The sequence below is a fragment of the Brachycentrus maculatus genome, unplaced genomic scaffold, assembly GCF_059751285.1.
Source record: "Brachycentrus maculatus isolate JH-2025_06_01 unplaced genomic scaffold, ASM5975128v1 h1tg000048l, whole genome shotgun sequence".
In the NCBI taxonomy this organism is placed as follows: domain Eukaryota; kingdom Metazoa; phylum Arthropoda; class Insecta; order Trichoptera; family Brachycentridae; genus Brachycentrus; species Brachycentrus maculatus.
The window spans coordinates 966,732-990,454 of NW_028280802.1; the positions used below are offsets into that span (position 1 = coordinate 966,732).

At 30.1% G+C, this 23,723-nt stretch overlaps 1 protein-coding gene across 3 annotated transcripts in view; it reads right to left on the reverse strand.

The window, feature by feature from the left end:
• Positions 1-13,069, reverse strand: part of LOC148312231 (discoidin domain-containing receptor 2-like) — a 413,155-nt gene extending 400,086 nt beyond the window's left edge. For all 3 annotated transcript variants that reach the window (XM_088277615.1, XM_088277614.1, XM_088277613.1), the window contains exon 1: positions 12,530-13,069. The gene's annotated coding sequence lies outside the window, so the exon portion shown is untranslated. The remainder of the gene's footprint in view (positions 1-12,529) is intronic.
• Positions 13,070-23,723: the final 10,654 nt, after the last annotated feature.

Here is a 23,723-nt window from a genome sequence, read left to right on the forward strand (position 1 = left end):
TAGTAGATCTACCTGTTCTTATTATTTATTATTATTAACAAATGAGCCTGGAATTAGCTCAATTTCCGGGTTTTCGTATTGTCTAGGTAACCTTATTACCTAGTACATAATTACACATTATTGGAAAATGCATAAATTGTGACGATGCAGTGCCTTAATTCGTCTAACGCGGGGTCCAGGTAGATATCGTAGTACCTACATAGTTCCTCCTAAACCTAAATCTCGAGAAAAGGTTTTTTCCCGAGCCCAGTCGGCTATTATCTCTTTCTTTTGTTCCCCAAGCAGGTAGAACAAATGTTTCGCTTCATTAAATAGACTTCATTGTTTTCCTGTCCGCTTTGGATGAACATGTGTTGGATGCTGTCATTATGCGACTATTACGTAGTGTGTGGCAGATATAATGCTAGAATGGAATATTACGAATCTCACATGCCTCATAGACAGTCAGCAAAACCTTCGAATAGTAATCCAACTGTTTTTTTTTTCATTAATTGATTCGGCAGTCACTTTGTGGTAAAATCTATCTATTTCGAATTAATGTTTTACTTAGTATAAAGACATAGTGGTATTTACTAAGTGAACATTAATTTAAAGTGTTTTTTGTTTTAAATATATTTCTGGTAAAGGAAATAATCCTGAAATAATATCCTAACTAACTAACCAACCATCACGCTGCTTCCCCGCAGGGGTAGGCAGAGAGAATCGAACGCCACACCACACTGTCTTTGCAAACATTCTTCGCCTCTTCTACATTCAAGCATCTCCTCGTACATACCCGACGATTATTACGACTCCTGACCCGGCCGCTTTCAAGTATTTGACATACCTGATTATGCCTAAAACTTGAGCTTTTGTGTCCATTTCCTCAAGTTGTATGAGTACGGAAATGGAACTTCGAGTCTTCTACCTACCATTTCCCCTCCATTTCTTTTCCCGTATTATGTTACGTTTATTTCCCGTGTTATGTTCTTCGCCCTGAGCTTCGTCACTTTCATCATGTGTACACCATCAAATATATTCGTCTCCTAGATTCAATACAGATTTGATTACCTTGCCATCAAGTTAGCACCGAGTCAAACCGATTCGATTCCTTATGCGCCATTAAATCAAATTCTCTACCTGATTTAATCACGATGTTTGTGAGATATAATTTTTTATTAAAATATTATTATTAAATACAGTATAAAAACATATTTATACATGAACGTACATATTTTGAATAAATGGCAGTATGAGCTTGTGTGTATTATTCATTCTTACACCAGATTCTGTAGTTTCAAAGTAGAAGTAAATATAAACAGATGTTCAATAATGTACCACCATCACTTACACTAGCAATTGACAGATCGATAGCCCTGCAAAGCTCAGACTTTAGTTTACATTCCTCTAGAAGCTTCTTTGTCCACGTCGAGATATTAAACTTTCATCGCCAATATGTCTTGAAATTGAATTGGGTATTTAAAATTGCAAATTTAATTAATTTCAAACACGCGATTGGAAAATGAATATTTCTTTTATTCTTTCTTCGTAAGCTATTATAAGAATGATTAATAATCAAAGCATTCATTCACACTACGCATGACCATCCCACGTACTATAAAGCTATGTCTGCTTAAGCACTAGAGGTACATATCGCTACCCCCCATAAACTGCACTACCATGTTCCGTCATACATATGTTGCGTATGATGAAGGAAAGCTCTGAAACGTTCGTGACATAGAACAATTTCACAATATAACTGCCGAACGGCGTGCCAGCCGCGTATGAAGAATGTATTTATGTTTCGTAAAAATTATATTATATGCCCCAATAGGGGTACAATTTACCGCCAAAGTGTGTAGAAAAAGAAGGAATTTAGATGAAATAACGGCATTCATTGCTGATAGTGGATGGAGTAAGTGGGTGTAATAGCGCTCAACACTCGGCATTCATATCTGAAGTCTAAATAAAATACATGGCTAATTCTAATACTTCCGATATGAAACCCGCCCATACCAAGAAAAAAAGAAAATTGTTTTTACATAGAACGCACCTCGCTAAGTGGCAAATCAATAACTTAAAGGTGAAATATAACGACGAGCTACTCGTAGCTGTATATGTAGGTACCCTTCTAACTGTAACATTACTGCCGACTTTTTGGATATATCTTTCCGAAAGCGAGAATAATACGGTATATGCCTGATATGTCATTCAAGTCACCAAACCTTATGTTTACTCAATGCTAGTGTACAATGTTTTAAAAATGCTCTCTCTTTAAAAAAGGATATTAAGGATACGACTTTATTTGTTAGGCGAGTCCATAATACGTACATATAATATAATACGGAACGTACCTACCTGTTTATGCACCTACATACACCGGGTGCTTCTAGTATATCGCTCACTCATTTCAACAACGTCACATATCAAAAAACTTGATTTTTCAGGAGATCGTTTTTAAAGTTTAAAAATTTAATAAAATGTATTTAAAATAAATATCAAGCCACATATCGAACTTTTTAGTGTGCAGTAGATCTTTTTAAGTAAAACCTGGATGTTTTTTTTCCATTTGAAAAATATTTGGTAAATTTACAACAATAATTAAACAAAAACTTTTCTTCAAAATGCAAACAACACTTTCTGCCCTGTAGCGGGTAAATATTAAGTAAAAAATATGCCGCTTTTGCTGGGATATAGTACATTTTCTAGGCATTCCGAAAACATGCACAACTGAAAATTGACGATTTTAGATATATGACGTTGTTGAAAGGAGCAAGCGACATGTGTAGTTATAATAAACCCAAGTTATGCAACACTGTTTAAAGGTGAAAATCACGAAGTAGTTTTGAATAATACCTTTCAAAGCACATTCGCCTTCCCATCTGTCATCGGCAATACTGACGCCAAAAGGAGGTTGAATTAAGATATTACCGAAGATAAGTAGAAAATATTCCACGTTCGACTATAATACTCGGGATTCGTTACAGTGACAGATAAAACTACCGGAAATATGCATACTCGGTGCGGCACATGAGACAGACGACACACACTAATAAACTTTTATATGTATCCGATACGTCTCAGTTGAATATATCATCTCAATATTAACATTAACGTTCACACTTGTCTCAATAGTTGGATGGAGGACAATAATTTGCTTTTATATGGCGCATAATAAAATACTCAAATAAGGTTTACCCACAAATATTATTTATTGAATTTTGAGATGAAGAAACACATTGGTGTTTTGTGAAAAATAATTATTTATTCTGTTCTTCTTCTTCTAACCCTTATCACCACCCAAAGGTGTATATGGCACTGTTGAGTTTCGAAGAATTGCTCTATTGGTCTTTAATCACATTAAGGCAAAATGATCAGTCTAGCGCATCTAGTCCAGGGTAAAATGAAATAAATACAAGTGTGAAAAATCACTTGACTTCTACCTACAACCAAAATGAAATAATATCCGTTTTAACGATACTCCGAATATCCGTTTATACGATACGTTATAAAAGTGTATAATAATAATGTATTATTTTAATGTATTATTTATTATAAGTTGTGATAATGTATTATTTTATATAGCCTCGTAATGGTCAGCACGCTCGGCTACCGTTCTGGAGGTCCCGGGTTTGATTCCCAGGGGGGTCAAATCAATATAATTTATTTTTTCACTGTAATATTTATTCAATATTACCCTGGACTGGTACCTGAAGCGGAGGGCTGATCACCTTTCCTTCATGCGTAAACGATCAAGATAACTCTGTGTTTATATGACGCAGTGCCCTATGCACCATTGGGGTGCGGATAAGGGTTTTATTTTTATTATTATATTTAATATTTTTACTAATTAAATTCGAGGAGAATAAATTTTACCATTTTTTTGTTTGTTTTTTCTTAAGTTTATATCTCCACAACATTATTGTTTCACAAAGTCATGGAATAAAGCAGAATTGTACCAACGGAATATTAAGTAATTTTGGAAAATACAGAATAGTTTAAATTAGTACATATTTCATTTTGAAAGTGAATTAAGGTGTATCATTTTGGAGCGTTCGAAATTACTCGTGTCAATCCTTTGATATACCGACGAATAAGGCAATTGAATATTAAATATTCCGAGTAGTTGGCCAGATTATACCGGAATTCTCAGTGTTGATGTTCAGATATATTGACATGTAAATTTTACCACCTAAGTTTAGTGTGTTTTAATACTTGCGGTATCAAAAAATGCACCTTAATATTGAATACGCCCTTTGCATTCAGAGCCTCGGAAAACAACTGAGAGAAAAAGGCCGTTCGAGTGAAGGTAAGGGTAACAAGCCTATTGAAAATTAAAATATAACAAATATTGCTCGATTCGGTATTCATACGCGCACTCTGCTCATTATTTATGAGCGTGTTCATTAGAAATACTGAGATGGTCGTAAAATTTGAATACATAATTAATTTTTTATTCCGTCTAATTCTAAGTGCAAGGTTTGTTGATAGACACTGGCAAAAATAATTCCAGAAGCCGATTTCGGTAATAATATCTAATTACCAATTTAAAGTTAAATTAAACTATTTTCCATCTCTACATAAATGTGACTAAATATTATATTTCCTCTTTTTATTTCAGATTTAAAAGTGTAAGAATTTTGTCATTTATCCGAACCATCAACTGAAAAGTATGTCTACATCTGTGACATCTATTAAAAGAAAAATCCCGTCTATTAGTTTATCCGAGATCCATACCTCACTCTGGTCTACTGTAGCAGAGATGTTATCTTTTATTCTAGCTACCTGTTATTCTAAATGAATAGTTCATGAATTGGAAATAATAGTTTGAACTTATCTACTACCTGTGTAAGACAAAGAACAGAACCACCGTGAAACGGACTGTACGAGTATATTTCTCCTTTATTAAGAGAACATTTGCAATGAGGATACTTCATAAATCAAGGCGAATAGATAATTTAATGTAGTGCCAAGTCGCGTCGTAGAATAATTTCAATTCTAAAACAAAATAATCGCAATATGGGTGGTATTTACCCTTCAGTGTGTGGTCCGTTTGATAGGAGTTATAAAACTGGGAACATAAGGAACGAACTTATTCCGTGCGAATATTAAAATCAAATGCGTGAAGTCTCGTCTTCGCGACGCTGAATTCTACTTTAAACACTTCGTAATAAAACCTTTTCTTAATATTTTCGATAAGCGCATAATGTTTGGGTGACTTTGAACCTTTTGTGTCGCCGAGTTAATTGAAATTTTACTCGAACGCTTATCGTAATCTGTAGACGTCAGAGTGTGAAATGTTCGCGGGCTTCCTAGTGGGCAGAGACTCCCGAGAGCAGAATGAGAGTCCGCTTATTTAATGTTCACACTTGTGTGAATTGAAACATTTCGTGAGACATTTCCTGTACATGTTTTCCGTAATAGAAACGAGTTGATGGCAAATTCAAAGACAACGATCGTTTAAAATTCAACATTAATTTACAAGTCAAATTTTACCGAGTCGAGTCTTATTATATTAGGTCGGTACTGTACCGCCGTCAATTGGGCCCGCTCAACAGCCCGCTCAAATATGACTATTTCTGTTTATTTACGCGCTCATAATGACCATGAAACTTCGAAACAAAAACACTTAGCTTTGCTAAGAAAAGTTAAACTCCCCGAGGGAAGTAAGCGAAGCGGTAACTGCCGATTCATGTCGCTGCTCTTTACCGGGAAAAGCCATCAAGAAACACTTTTCGTTGTAAATGCTCACCAACAGAGAAAACCTGGTGCCTAAACCGATCCACGCCACATCAGTTACCTACGGCTGAAGTCAAAACGCGCGATCTCCAATACGCTGCCTCTCGATGTCCATACCCAGGATCCGTCCCACTTCTCCTGTGCCGTGTTTTTTTACGGGAATTTTAAATTGCGTATGGAGTGTGCTGCTGAAATTATGGTACGGTCTTTCACTTACGCCATTTTGTTCTAACGATATTTTCGGAAAACATAAAAATGGCAAAAGGTTGAAAGTTTCTAGACATTACTAGAATAGTTTCACGTTAATTTATCGAAATGAGTTCAATTTAGGGTTTTGTAATGAAAACAGAATTAGTTTTACGAAAGGAAGCAATCAGATTCGATCGACAATATAACTGAAAATAATTTCAGGTAATTCACAAGCTATAAAACTTAAATTATTGGATAATATCTAACTACCATACAAATTGAATTCGACATATATATTTTCAAATCATTGTTAAAAAATTTATTGGCACAACTAAAACGTTTTATATTTATCTATCGCGGAATGCATCGAACCACGTGTCACAATAGATTTTAAGAAAAAGTGGTATTTACTTAGTAAAACTAAGATTAAACAAAGATAATTTTAATTAGATTTTATTTTAAGTAAACAAAAAATATTTCAAATGTGATTGAATAAAACAGGCCTTATCGATATTTATTAAGAAAGTTTTGTTGACTTGAGAAAAATAGCCAACAATAAAATGTACGTAAGAGATTTCTATAACAACACTATTCAGTTGATTTCACGAACCATTTGATACAGATGAAACTGACAAGAAATGTTCGCTTTCGTTCCAACAGCCAACCAAGAAGAAATACGGGGCTAGAAGAATATAAAACTTGTAGGAACTAGTGATGATTTAAATACACAATACTTATATACAAATTAACGAAAGCATTGAATTTGAGTAATATTATTTTTCTTCTGTAATCACAGATCAAACAATTGTAAAGTATGAAGTTTCAATTAATTTTCATAATAATTTGAAGAAAAAAAGTTTGCATAAACCCCCCGAGTGCCAACCGATTTAAGTTGCAAGTGTCGGGGTTGTGGTCCTGTGGTTAGTGTCGCGGACTCTGGAGTCAGAGTTTCTGTGTTGGAATACACTCTACCACAATTTGATACCTATTTGTAATAATGAACCGCTTAGGCTAATAGAAATAGTTTGAAATTGAAGAATTTTCGTAAATTACGAAAACACAAATATTTCACTTTTGTAATAAAAATAAAGTTTTTAATTTATATTTTTTGGTGTTACCGCATTTTATGTAATAAAACAACAACTGTTTAGATTTTTTCAAATTTATTTTATTTGACCAGTAATCTGTTTTTGTCGTTAGCGCTATCTTCAGACTAGTGAGTGAGTATTAACGAAAATATGGGAAAGACATTAAATCTACTATTTATCGATTACGCTATTTTACACTTATTTACTCGAAAATCAGACATACATATAACCTCTCCCAATCGATATTTATAAGGTACCGAATCCAATCAACGCGGTGTTAACTTAATCTAACAATACGAAGGCTAGGTGAACAGACTTGTGCTCCAGATTCTTGGATATATGAAGAAGTGGAATTATTTGATAAGACAAAAATAATGCTTTACGGAAAATAAAATCACAATGGTTAGGGCACTAGTGCTTGCATTACCGTACTCGTACAAGGCCCTTGAGATCAAAACACCAATCTTAGTCAATAAAAACATTATAGGCATTTTATTTTGAAATATTTCCTTTAGAGTTAAGGCTCAATATACGATAAATCGCAACTTAATTTTCTTTAAATCCAGGTAACATTTAACGTAATTAATTTCTTGTTGTTACTTAAAACACCGCGTTTGTATTTTAAAAAAAGTTTTTCTTTGAATGAAATGTATGCTTTTGAAAAGAGTTTTTTTCAAATTATTGATTAGTAAAGAGTTAAAAAAATATATAAAAATACTTATTCTAAAGAAAAGCCTAATTCTAATATCCTTACATATATTTTTTAATTGTGCATAGAGACACACCTGGCCACGAATTGGATTTCTTGCGAGTTCCCCCTTAATTAAAGCTTATTTAAAAGCTTATAATCCATAATAAGCTTTTCATCTTTTATTTTTTTCTGCGTTCGATTCGTCCATTTCAGCTCGAGAGTTTACATCGTTTTATTGAATCAATGCCAGACCCATATAGTTGCAATATGGCGGAAACTTCCAGATGTTTCAATAACTTACTACAATATCCGAAATTTACTGGCCAAATGCATTTGGGGAATAAATCCTAAACACTTCGTCGGACGTCAGCTACAGATTGCTTAGAAGTATACAGGAAATATACTCGCAACGAACTAAAATAAACAGGATTTATTTAACAAATATAATTTAACTGTATTTATGGGCCTGTTCTCTAAACTCTCGTACAATTAACAAACGGGAGGGGTTATGTCAACCTACACAGTTTATGATTGGTAGTAGCTGAAACGCCTTCGTAGTGTAATGGTCAGCACGCGAGGCTACCGTACTGGAGGTCCCGGGTACAATTCCCAGGGGTGTTGAAAATAAATATCAGTGATTTTACTCTATAATATTCATTTCATGTTACTCTGGACTGGTCCCTGAAGCGCAGGAGTGATCATCACCTTGCCTTCATGGAAGTGTCGATCAAGATAACACTGCGTGAATACGATGCAGTGCCCTATGCACCTTTGGGGGCGGATAAGGGTTAGAAGAAGAATAGTTGTAACGCTTCCGTATTGGTCAGCATGCTCGGCTACCGTTCTGGAGGTCCCGGGTTCGATTCCCAAGGGGGGTAAAATAAATATAAGTGATTTTTTCACTGTAATATTTATTCAATATTACCATGGACTGGGACCTGAAGCGGAGGGCTGATCACCTTTCCTTCATGTGTAAACGATCAAGATAACACTGCGTTAATATGACACAGTGCCCTATGCACCATTGGGGTGCAGATAAGGGTTTTTATATATATATATATATATATATATATATATATATATATATATATATATATATATATATATATATATATAAATATATATATATATAAATATATATATATATATATATACACATAAATATATGTGTGTGTGTTTGTGTGTATAAGTTTACGTACAAACATAAAAATCATTATTTGCCATTCACCCAAAGTGATGCGTAAATTTGGATCTTGAATGTGCCCTGTCAAGATGGTACCGTTCGCATTACAAAGTCCCACTGCCAGTTTACGATCATTGCAATTTATTTGAATAGGATACACATAAAGCCTTCGGTGTTATCTGCAGATTTTAACATGCCTCCATTTAATAAGGAGAGGTATTTCGCAAAGCATAAAGAAGAATACCGTATTACTCAACGCAGGCAACTCATTATTACTAAATAATCAGATAAAATAAACTTATGAGGTTTTTTTAGTTATTTATTTTTTTAATAACTATTATTAAGTGTTTTAATATCTATTATCAAGACTATATCCTTCTCCGTTGTGTACTGGTTACCGTGTTTAGCTACCGCGCTTGAGGTCCCGGGTTCTATTTCCAGGGGGGGCGAAAATAAATATTAGTAATTTTACACTCTAATATTTATTAAATATTACCCCGGACTAAAGCGCAGGAGTGATCATTTTGACTCCATGTTAGTAACGATCAACAAAAAACTACATCAATACGATGCAGTGCCCTATGCACCATTGGGTACTGATAAGAGTCAAAGAAGAAAGAAGAATATGCATGACTATATCGGCTATCCAAATTTAAAACACTTCTCTTCTTCTTCTTCATCATCTTGTTGTAGGGCTTGTGGCCTGTTTTTAAGAGGATTAGCCTCGATTCCTAAAACACAGTAAGGGATATTTGGTTTGAAAAACGTTTGTTAGCAGTTTTTAGAGCCCAAAAATTTTAAAAATAATTCCCTCACTGTGTTTTAAGTTTGCAGACGATATGATTCTGTACTTTATTTCTTCATTCCATCACGATAAACTAATGGTGCTTAATGAAAGTTTTTAAGGAAAAAATATTTCAGTTAGTTTGCTAACTGAAAAACGCAATAAATATGTAGGTAAATTTGATACCGGTATATCCGTATTTCTAGAAATACCACGATATTGGTATAGCGGACTCAATCTCAGGTATTTTCGTATTTTTTTATTATTACCCATCCTAGAACGAGAAGTCTAGAACCAAACCAAAACAGAAAAGTACGGTAAGAAAGAAAAATAACTTGTTTTCGAATGCAATTTTATTGCTGTTTCCATACTTTTGGCAATCGCAAATGCAGTAATGTCATTCAGATACTGAATTATTAAAAGTTCCATCGTTATCAGCAGACATAAAGGTGTATCTTCTCTGAGTACAAACTCTTCTACATACTTACGAGAAAAACTATTATGTTTTCCTCATATGTGGTATATCTACTAGTTATCTATCCATTCGTATACACGATCATATCAGATAAGATTTTAAAACGTAAATCCATGGTAAAATAGATTGATTTAATTTTTTTGAAGGATACTATATGGAAGATTGAAAAACTACAAATTAAATACCTGCCTGACATGTACAAAATAGAACACAGTCAGGGATCCAAAATGAATAATTTATAGATCCAAAATGAATAATACAAAAAAAATATTGTTAGTATTAGTGATTACTTATTTATGTTTTCTCATTCGTTTCTTTTAAACATGCTTCTTACCTTATGTTTTAAAAATGTATTTTTCTATATTCCATACCCGTTTATTGTTTTATACTTGATATTTTGCATGTGTTGGTTTTGTTGAATTTCTTTTGTTTTATTTTTTTTATTTTTTGTGTTTCGTTTTTTACAATTGTTCGTATTGTTTTAAATATTTTTTTATTATTATTTTTATTGTAATTCTCTCTTTGTTTTAGTTTTTTATTCTTTCTTATTTACTTTGCTTAAAATTTTTATTAACCTAAACTTTGTTAACCTTGGTAATATAAATAATGGTAATTACTTATCGGGAATATTATATATGTTACTATTATGTATGTTATATGGTTTTTTTAAATGATATAAAAAAAATTTAAAATGCAATTTTTTATTGCCATTTCATTCGTGAATCTTAAGTTTTAAATACTTTGAAATAAATACTAGTTTTTTTTTTAATAATATCAAATCAGATCAAATAATTGCTAATTTAAACGGTAGGTATATCAATAAATCTGTATAAAAAAAGTTCGAAGGAAACTAAAGAAAAGCGTAAAAAATCGCTCTCTGTGCGAAATGACAGGTCTTTTATGGAAAGAAAATATCGGAAACGGAAAAGTAAAAGATGGAAAATTACAAAAGAGAAAAAAGGATCGAAAGGAAGAAGGGATAATATAGATTTATAAATAACCAGATTATCTTAGATAAAACTCTTCAGAGGATCAGAATCTTAAACATATTTGTAACAATATTATCTATTTTCTTGTAGAAATGGCTAATTTAAAAGGAAATACAAAATTCTCGTATCCCGTAGAAAATTCAACATCCTTCTTCCCAGCTTATTCACATCATGGTGTAGCAATTATTATTTTATAGTTTATTATTTCATTTTGCACACTTTAAACTGTGTTACAATAGTTTAATTTTTTATCTCTTTTTTCTTTCTTATTCGTGTGATAATAAATATGTCCTGAATAATTACCTACCTTTTTACATAAAGTGATTTTACATTAAATAATGTTTAATTCGATGCGCTGTTCACAGTAAAAAAAAACTTTTAAATATTGTAGGTACATTGTAATGGTCAGCGTGCTCGGCTACCGTTCTGGAGGTCCCGGGTTCGATTCCCAGGGGGGTCAAATAAATATAAGTGATTTTTTTCACTCTAATATTTATTCAATATTACCCTGGACTGGTACCTAAAGCGGAGGGCTGATCACCTTTCCTTCATGTGTTAACGATCAAGATAACACTGCGTTTATATGATACAGTGCCCTATGCACCATTGGGGTGCGGATAAGGGTTTTAAAAAAAGGTATATTATAAAAGAAATATTTAATTAGTTGTGTACAATTAAATTTATATAGGTACCTACTAAATTATATTTGCAAATGTATATTTTCAATTTTTTTCTTTACAAACTTACACCAATTACCAGTAACACAACTGATACAACTTATACCAGCTAGAACGAGTATGGGTATGCAACATCGAGTGCCCCAGTCATTGCTGTTATTTTATATATTTTACTATTTAATAATACTTCTTCGATTCCTTTCTAACTCAAGCAGAAGTGTCCATCGTGAGCTCCTTCACACACATTAAATGTATCCCTTACCCAAGAATCTTAAGCGCAGGACCTTACCTTAATGTAACTGATGATCAAGTAGATACCGTGTTCAATTAATAAAAAATTAAACCAATAAATTATTTTAATTTATATATTATATATTTCGCTTCATCATATTTAGGGAGTGAATTTATTAAATTTATTTTCACATGATGATATATATTTGAAACAAGAGTATTCTGAAAACATATTTTAATGGGTACATTTATAAACTTTTACCAATTTGATTTTCGTTTTGCCAAATCTAAAAATAATATTCTGATTGAAATGCAAATTTCTCAAAATTATTTTTAAGCTTTCAATACCTGCCTCTTTGTAATAGAAATTTACACTCGACAATTACATTTCTAAACCAGTGGAAATCCATAGTTTTTGAAAAATAAATAATTAAATATTTTCCATTAAATTTATTTAATAAAATATAAGCAATAGTATATGTAGTATAAATAGTTAATATTTACCTTATGCTTCTAATCATAACACGATGGGCTAGTCCGTCAGTTTGATATAAAATCCTGAATATTTGAAAAGTACTTAGAAACTTTTGAAATAGTTTTCTAATCACAAAGCTAACACACAATCAATTAAAAGCCGAACTCTTTGTTTTTATTCATAAAACACACTAAATATATTTAAAACCACACTCTATAGATTAAACTAATTAAAGTTTCTATATCTAATACACTTTAATAGTAATATTAAATCGAGCACACGTCACAAAAAGCCTTAAATATTCGTATACAAACAGTTTAAAACTTCATAAATAGACAATAACTTTATAAAATTATTAAACATCCCAAAATTGTCCAAAATCGTTGAATTTTCACAATCAAATTTTCACCACCAATTAAACACTATTCATTAGCCAACGGGGGGTTTTTCACACTGCGTCAGTTAAAATAACGATTTTTATACAACGATATTATCGACTTGATAGTTTTTCGTAATGTTGACACGCGATATTCGAAAGCTAGGGGCGACAGATCCACGCAAACATCCGACAACCGACCCGGCGCGGTTCTAACTGACGTTTGTATGGGATTGGAGTCGACTTCGGCTGAATTATTGCCATCTACGAACGTCAAGCGAAAGCTAACGGCTGTACAAAATATTTCGTGAAGGTATTTCAATATTTCCCATAACGAGTAACATAAATATATTTTATTGTGTATTCTGCTGCAATAAACCTTTGGAATTCTTAAGAATCACATTTAGGATATTGACAATTATCATTTCAATATAGAATCAGAAATACCTCGATCGGAAAGGAGTTATTATTTATAAAATATTAAAAAATCGTTTTATAATTTATTACCAGAATACTTTATATTTTAATGTATTATTTCTCGTGTTCTAAAAGTTATGACATTAAATAAAAAAATTGTATCCTTAATGAATAATAAATATTACTTTTATTCTAGTGATGGCGCTATTTAATTAACTAACTTAGTTAAGTAACCAGAATGATTATCACTACTATTATTATTATTATTATTACGGTGTCCTGTGATTATTTGGTTACAGCCATGAAGGGTTATTTTATAAGTATTTAATTTAAACTTTGAAATTTCAACATAAATTTTGGATCAGGCGATTCGTTGCCGCTAGAATATTTTCTATTTTTTTATAAATTAAACCTTTAAAAATTTTATAATTAGAGTTTTATTTCATTACCCACAACTAGTTACGAAAACTACGAAAAAGTTAAAGCCGAATAAAAAAAAAAATTGTGTCAGGTTGTGGTCCCGTGATTAGTGTCGCAGAGTCTTGAGTCAGAGTTTCTAGGATCGAAACTACTATACTACAATTTCATACATATTTCTAATAATGAGAAACAGTATGAAATTGAAGTATTTTTGTAAATAATAATTTAAAAAAATATTAATTTCTCTCTCTCTCTTTCTTTTCTACGTTTTCTATTCAAGGTATACTTGCCAAATTAAGAAATTTAATAGGTACGCCAAAGAAGAAGAAAAAGCTTATTTAATATTGTTTTATTATTAAAATAAGTATAATGCGCTATCTAATATATGATGTTTAATGCGAAATGTGAGCTTGCTTAACCCAACGCAGGCGATCAAAATTTGGAGCAATTGTGTCATCTTCACAAAACTACACTTTTTTCCGCGGCACACCAACTAATCACCACGGTACAACAGTGTGCCGCGGCACACACGCGGCGGAACAATGTGCTAGAGTTTGAGTTTAAAATTTATCGATTTCTTGAATTGATTTTCCGCCCCTCGTTGCCTGTGAAATAGTGAAAACTTCGCGTCAAAAGTGTCGCCAGGAAAGTTCGGTGTACGTTCTCATACAATTCTCGATGCGGATCAGAAAAAAAATACGTCAACAAAATAGGTAAGTCGAAAGAATGCGTTTGAGCATACGTGCACCGAAATCAAATAATTATTCGATTAACACCCTCCTTATCATTCATCGTTCACTTTGTGACATACCACTTTAATAAATAACGATGAATGATAGGGAGAGTGCTATATTACCATACCACAAAGTTAACAATGCTTTTAATATACAAAATAAATTATGCGAATACTCTGTATTCCAATAAAATTAGTTTCTGCTCACACTAAGTGTAACGACTAACTAAAACTAACCATCACGCCGATTCTCTGCAGGGCTAGGCAGAGAGAATAGAACGCCACACCACTCTGTATTTAAAAACATTATTCGCCTCTTTCACAAGCATGCATCTCATCATATATACCCGCCGATTATTTCGACTCCTAACCTGACCGCTTTCGAGTATTTGATATACCTGATCGTGTGTTTTTCTCGGTCTTCCTCCGCTCCTTTTTCCAACTACATTCGCCTCATAAATTTGTTTAACCGTTTTGTCCTCACACATTCATTACAATTCGTACACGAGCATCCTGTATTACAAGTAGGAACATCATCAGGACATTCGTATTTGTGATTTAGTCTTAAAATTGGGTTGGTTTTCTACATATCTATTCAGGTATGATTTTGTCATTGAAGTTGTAATCATTACAGTTATAAAATCAATTTTTCAGCCTAAAAAATTAATTCTTTTCATAAAACATGATTAATTGAATGTGACATTTTTAATCAAAGGTGATATGATAACTGTTATGGTAGAATGAAAACATGTAAAACGTTTTCATTCAATGGCAATAAATAATTATATAAGTACTGTATGTTCATAAATTAACTGACTTTATTTACCGCATGTACTGAAAATAAAATTTATGCCTTCATTTTGGCAGTAGAATTTTTTTCTAGAGGTCAGAAAGTCGTCCGATGAGACAATTTATATTTTTTTAAATACATAAAATCCTTATAATTTTCGGTATCTAGATGAACTTTAAAATGAAGGAATTTTCTATTGTTTGACAACCGATAATACATATACATATATACAGACATGTTTTTAAAAAATATAAATCAATAAACGTTACACATAGATATTTTTATATTTTTTCTCGTTTAAACCCAATATACAATAAGTCGCAACATAATTGTCTTCCAACCCAGGTAACAATTGAGGTAATTGAATTTTTCGCATAAAACACCGTTTTTGTATTGGAAAAATATCGAAATAAATAAAGATTTGGCTTTGAAAAGAAAAGTTATTGAATATAAAAAACAATTTACATTTTTTTTAAATATGAAATTCCAATATACTTATATTCTAATAAAAAAAGTATGAGCGCGGAGAGATGTCTAACCTCTAGCGCGGCCGAAAACGTTCTAATTTGAACATTTTCAGTCTTAAATATTTTGTATCCGCCTCCGTAGTGTAATGGTCAGCACGCTCGGCTACCGTTTTGGAGGTCCCGGGTTCGATTCCCAAGGGGGGTAAAATAAATATAAGTGAATTTTTCACCGTAATATTTTTTCAATATTACCATGGAATGGTACCTAAAGCGGAGGGCTGATCACCTTTCCTTCATGTGTAAACGATCAAGATAACACTACGTTTATATGACACAGTGCCCTATGCACCATTGGGGTGCGGATGAGGGTTTTATTATTTTATTAATATTTTGTATCATGGCTTATAATATAAACAAATGCAACGAAAAATACAGTTAAGCATGAATGTTGATTTTAATAGCAAAGGTTTCTATAAAATTTATTATCATTTGCGAATGGTACCACAGGTGATGGATATTCCACCGCTCCTCGTGTAAGTTTTTGGATGGTGATGAATTTGAGCTTTCTTACTTCCTCATAGAGCTTTGAGCCATTTAGTGGAGTATCAGGTGTGCACATCTTACAGGTATAATCATGTACCTGAGTTATCGTTTCAGGGACCTGATGGGAATTCAACATTTGGTGAAATAATTGTGATTTTTCAAGGTAAAAAACTCTCTTTATTTCAACATTTTAAAAGTACACATAAAATCGGGAATGACCTGCAAAACCTCTATGTTAAGTTAAAATAAAACTTAACAACAAGATTAAATAAAAATAATATTTTGTAAATTAATTTCACAATTGGCGGTAATCGAACCCATGACGCCAGTTTCGCAGTCCAGCATCTACCCAACTATGCCACGGGGGCTGTTTCCTGACCAACAAATATAACTAGGAATATTTAATAATCAGGAAACAATCAAAATAAATCGTTTGTATATTAGTATAATTGTTTATAAGACCAAGGATATTATTGCTTTTTTTTAAATGAAGAAGTGGGAATATAATATGATATACCCATTAACAGCATTCCTAGATTTTAAATATTTTTTTTTTAAATAATACAAATTATAGTAAAGAAAATATGTGGTCTTGGTGGTGACACACTGTCGTAAACTTCAATTTAAAATTAAGAAAAAATAAAGATATCAATGAACTACTAATTATGTCAGTTTATCTATATCGTATTTCCTGGGTCACGAAAATATTAATTAATGTATATGATATTTTTTTAATCAATGCTTTCATTGTTTCATAAGTTTATATACATATATGTTTACATAACTTTACATATTTATATATGTATATATATATATATATATATATAATATATATACATATATATATATAATATATATATATATATATATATATATATATATAATATATATATATATATATATATATATATATATTTATATATAATATTATATATATATATATATATATATATATATATATATATATATATATATTTATATATATATATATATATATATATATAATATATATATATATATATATATATATATATATATATATATATATATATATATATATATATATATATATATATATATATATATATATATATATATATATATATATCATATATATATATATATATATATATATATATATATATATATATATATATATATATATATAATATATATATATATATATATATACATTGCTGAAAAATAGTACCCCAAAAAATTCTGTTCTTGCAAGCAAATTTTCGCCTTTTCGACAATCATGTATCTCCTCATACATACCCGCCGATTATTCATAAAAAACAAAAAACCGAAAACATATGATGTTTTATGCGAATTGTGAGCAAATCGGGAATGACCAATTAATAAATAAACCAATTAATGAATTAACTTAGAACAAGTGATAAAAAAAATTGAACAATCGCTGATAAGGCTCTCACCTTTACGTTGATCGCCCTCAGGTGTTCTCTTTTTTATTATTAATAGTAGTCGTATGTAATAGTATTAATGGGAGTCGAAAATCCCAATTTTCCGCTCTTTGCGAAACAACCGCCTCGCTCGTATAGCTTTCAGCTAATTCTAGGTGTATTATCTTCACAAAAATAGACTTTTTTCGGCGACACACAAACTAATCACCACGGTACACCAAATAATCACCACGGTTCACCAGTGTGCCGCGGCACACACTTAGCGGAACCAGGCACTAGAGTATGTTGAACGATCCATCTCTTGGCCATAGGTATTTTCAACTCGTTACGTCCAGGTCCACCCCTCATGATACAAGGACCACTTCTTTCTGCCTGTGCATCTTCTGCCCTCCACATATTCCATCATTATATTTTAAGAGGAAATTCAGCTCAGAGAATGATGAGAATATATACCTGTGTATTCCAGGTATTTAATTTACCATCGCTTGATTGAGATCAGTTCACACCTCGCATACTAAAAAAAACTGCTCAATAAAAAGCTTCTTTTCACCTCACCAATAGATTTCTCTAGTGGGATTCTAGTGATTCAAGAACAATGTTTCAAAATTGGTTCATTTATAAGAACTTCCAAGAATTTGAGAAGTGTGGTTGTCAATCATGGGCAGAATTGGTGAATGTGACACATGTATAAATTAATCACGTTAACCAGCCTATGACGGTCGTAAGCCCCGTAAATGCCCAGACTACCATATTCTTCTTCATCTTTGATGAGATATCAAAAAATAATGATCAGCTCACTCTATTGGCCAGATTTCCCGACTCCATATATACGTAGTACCTCTTCATTCGTCGTTTGGTTCATCTAATACCCATTCAGCATCCTGCGATAAAGACACATATTCATGACTTTTTACTATTTTATGTCACCTTCCTTAAAAAAATTCAAAAAGAAGACGTAAAGAGAGTTAAAAAATTATACTTTTTTAGAAACTTTATTTGTTTGTACATTATTTATAATTTGTTTAATAAATACAAATCGGAGTGAAATTTATTACAAATGATACATTAAATTAAGAACCTGTAGTTCAATGTTTAATTATATGCAAAATCTAAGTTTAATTGATGAATACATGTATTTTATTCGATTTATGTTGATAATTTGGATTATCTCCACTAAGGAATTACTATCCAAATTCAAAACACAGTGAGGGACATTATTTTGTAGTAGGTTTTTTTTGCATTTTTTGGACTAAGTAGAGTCTACTTAGTCCATAAATGCAAAAAAAACATACTACAAAAAATGTCCCTTACTGTGTTTTAAATTTGGACAGCCGATATGGTAGATGAAGAAGAACACTTAACCGGCATATGAGAGGGCGTAAGACCTGTAAATGCCCAGACTTCCACAGTCTTCTTCACATACATTAAGATGTCAAAAAACATAAAGATATTTGATTTAAATAGTGTCTAGTATTACTTTTTACGCAAAAAATATTTATTTCAATTTAGTCATAAAACCAAACAAGTGTCATAATTTATACCAATTAAAAAAAAATTCCCTGTAAATTTCTAATGTGCTTGAATTCTTAATATACGAGTAATACATTCTTTCAGAGTGACAGAAATCGAATAAAGAACCGACAATGGAAAGCGAAAATTTGGTTTCTCGCCAAAAATCAACAGGAAGCTATCCCCGACTAGTCGCCATTTGTATTATTCATGACAACAAATAATACATGAGCAGCGACTTTACTGCACCAAAACAAATTTTGTTATTTTAAACTACTCATATTTACAAATAATGCTATTTATATTTTTCCAGATATTTATTGATGACATTATTTTTTGACATCTCAACAAAGATGAAGAAGATTATGGAAGTTTAAGCATTTACGGGGCTTACGACCGTCAAAGGCTGGTTTAAGTGATCACTTTACATACGTGTAACATTCACCATGATTCAACTCATGATTGACAACCACACTACAAAAATTCTTGGAAGTTCTATATATGTGATCCAATTTCGAAACATTGTTCTTGAATCACTAGAATTTCACTAGAGACTTATTATTGGCGAGATGAATTAGATTTACATATTCTTCTTCATCTTTGTTGAGATGTCAAAAAATAATATACAAAATAACTCATATTATTGGAAATAATCCAGATTTGTGAATAAGTATTTGGACACACTGAAAGTGTTGTAAAATAAATTTTGTTACTATAGCTACTCATATTTACATATTCATATTTTTGAAAATAATTATTGATGAAACTCCCTTGACATATTTTGACTTTCAACAACGTCATATATCAAAAAACGACAATTTTCAGTTGTTTATGTATTCGGAATGCCCAGAAATGTACTATATCCCAGTTAAACTTAATATTTACCCGCTACAGAGCAGAAGGTGTTGTTTTTTTCACTTTGAAGAGAAGGTATTGTTTAATTATTTTTTTAAAAATACGAAATATTTTTCAAATGGAGAAAAATATTCAGGTTTTACCAAAACAGATCTGTTGCACAGTAAAAACTTCAATAAGTGGCTTGATATTAATTTTTAATACATTTTAGTATATTTTTAAACTTTAAAAATGATTTCCTGAAAAAATCAAGTTTTTGATATATGACGTTGTTTAAAGGAGCGATACGTTATAATAAAAGGTATCAATTAAAAATACTTGATATTATAGTATCACTTTTATTTTTACAACTGACCATGGAGAGCTTTAATTTTTAGTTTCATTAGGCATTCGCCTACAAAAGTTTTTTCATGATATCTTCTTGAGGTGAAACTCTAGGTTAGTTATTGATGAAGAAAAATATGGAAGTCTGGGTATTTAATTATAGGCTGGTTAAATAAATTATAGGCTGGTTAAATAAACACTTTACACACGTGTGACAACCTCACTATTAAAAGTTTTTTAACTCCTACATATGTTGATTAATATCGTGACGCATTTCATGTGAGTTCTCAACGGCCATCAATGTTGGAATAGGAAAAGATTTTATTAAGTAGAGACTCTTTTTATTTGTATGTAAGGTCCATACATTAAATTCACATACTTGAGACCCGCCTCAAAACATGATTTTCAATTTTTTTATGTTTTTATCTATTGAGATGTCAAACAATATAAAAAATAACTCTTTTGAAGAGAAAACCCAGGTTTGTCAATAAGGATTTATACAGGACACACTCAAAATCTTTTTTAGATATATATTTTGAGATGGGAATCAATCGTAGTAATTTCACTTTTTCATACTAATGTATATACATAAATATATTAAAAATAACATATTTACCCACGAAATATTGCACACGCAAGATTAAACACGCACTCGAAATATATGAAGCTATTTTCATCAACTCGAAAAATAAAATACAAAATCCTGCATTTGGACATTCTGTATCAAATTCGAGTGAATAGAATTCTCGTATAAACCCTGTAATGAATATGGAAAAACGACAAACTTCGGTATTTACTCAAGCTCTGCTCATGTAATGAATTTCTCGTCAGTTATTGTACCACACAGAATTTTTTGGAAAAACTTTTTATGTCCACCTTTTCGAAAAGAACATACGTGTATCCCACAAAACGCACATTAAACAGAAGAGGGTAATATGCATTTTTAATAAATATTTCCTACATATTTCGTATAAAAAAAATATTGTCTATTTTGTAAATTATCACTATAACGGAAAAATTATTTATTACAAGTCACTTCATTCAAACAATTTGTCCGAAGTAATTTACCTAACGTATAGTAATTACGCCATACTGCCATAAGAAAAAAATATATAAATAAAGATGAAGAAGAATATGGAAGTCTGGTCATAGGCTGGTTTGAATTATCACTTTACACACGTTTAACATTCACCTATTCTACCCATTATTGACAACCACACTACTCAAATTATAGGAAGTTCTATATATATGAAATAATTCCGAAACGTTGTTCTTGAATCATTAAACCTTCACTAGGGACATCTATTGGTTAGATGAAAAGAAGCATTTTTATTGAGCAGAAACTCTTTTATTAGTATGTGAAATCCGAATCCTGGATTTAAATCACATACATGAGAAGCGCCAGAAAATATCAATTTAATTTTTATTATTTTAGATTGCAATTTAACCGGTTGATTGATTTATTTATTTAATTGGAGATAACCCAGATTTTGTGAACAAGTATTTGGATACACTCAAAATGTTGTATATTAACTCTTTACTTACAAATTATAAAACGCGGAAAAGGAATTATCTTTTCATTAAATATATTTATATATATATATATATATATATATATATATATATATATATATATATATATATATATATATATATATATATACATATATATATATATATATATATATATATATATATATATATATATATATATATATATATATATATATATATATATATATATATATATATTTATATATATATATATATATATATATATATATATATATATATATATATATATATATATATATATATATATATATACATATTTATATATATTTATATATATATATATATATATATATATATATATATATATATATATATATGTATATATATACATATATATATATATATATATATATATATATATATATATATATATATATATATATACATATATATATAACTCTTTTATTAGTATGTGAAATCCGAATCCTGGATTTAAATCACATACATGAGAAGCGCCAGAAAATATCAATTTAATTTTTATTATTTTAGATTGCAATTTAACCGGTTGATTGATTTATTTATTTAATTGGAGATAACCCAGATTTTGTGAACAAGTATTTGGATACACTCAAAATGTTGTATATTAACTCTTTACTTACAAATTATAAAACGCGGAAAAGGAATTATCTTTTCATTAAATATATTTATATATATATATATATATATATATATATATATATATATATATATATATATATATATATATACATATATATATATATATATATATATATATATATATATATATATATATATATATATATATATATATATAATATATATATATATATATATATATATATATATATATATATATATATATATATATATATATATATATATATATATATATACATATTTATATATATTTATATATATATATATATATATATATATATATATATATATATATATATATATATATATATATACATATATATGTATATATATATATATATATATATATATATATATATATATATATATATATATATATATATATATAAATATATATATATATATATATATATATATATATATATATATATATATATATATATATATATACATATATATATTCATATATATATATATATATATATATATATATATATATATATACATATATATATATATATATATATATATATATATATATATATATATATATATGTACATATATTTATAAATATACATACATACATTTATGAATTTATAAATTTATGTAAATATCAAATTATCAAAATTGAATAATTTGTACACAAATCCCTCGTCCAATTAACGTGCGATATATTCATGGAAAATTTGTAATACTGTCGTTATTCAGTAGACTTAACATTTCATGAATACGTCTGATAAAAACATGCGTTTTTCAAAACCCACAGCTTCATATTCACTTTTAAAATATTTATTCAATGGATATTGCGAGAATTCAATATGAATATTTTAACCGGGTCCATTCAGTTTACGGTTTCCAATTCCGATTCAAAGGGTCTCTAAATATCTCCGTTGCCAATGTGCAACATGCATAAACTCTTAAGCTCAAAGGCGTTTAAACACAGTTTTAATATCGTAGTTACTAATTTTTATAAACACTTTGTGGTTGAAATAATATTAAAAAACATACGAATATTGATTATTCTATTTTATTTATTGTTTCGGCATTAACTTTGTGGTAAGACATGTTACAATGATTAAAGAAAACACTTGTTTTTTACCACTTGAGTTTTATTATAGACTATATGTTTCAGAAGTTAAACTTCCATCATTCAGGTCTGTATAATGACAGT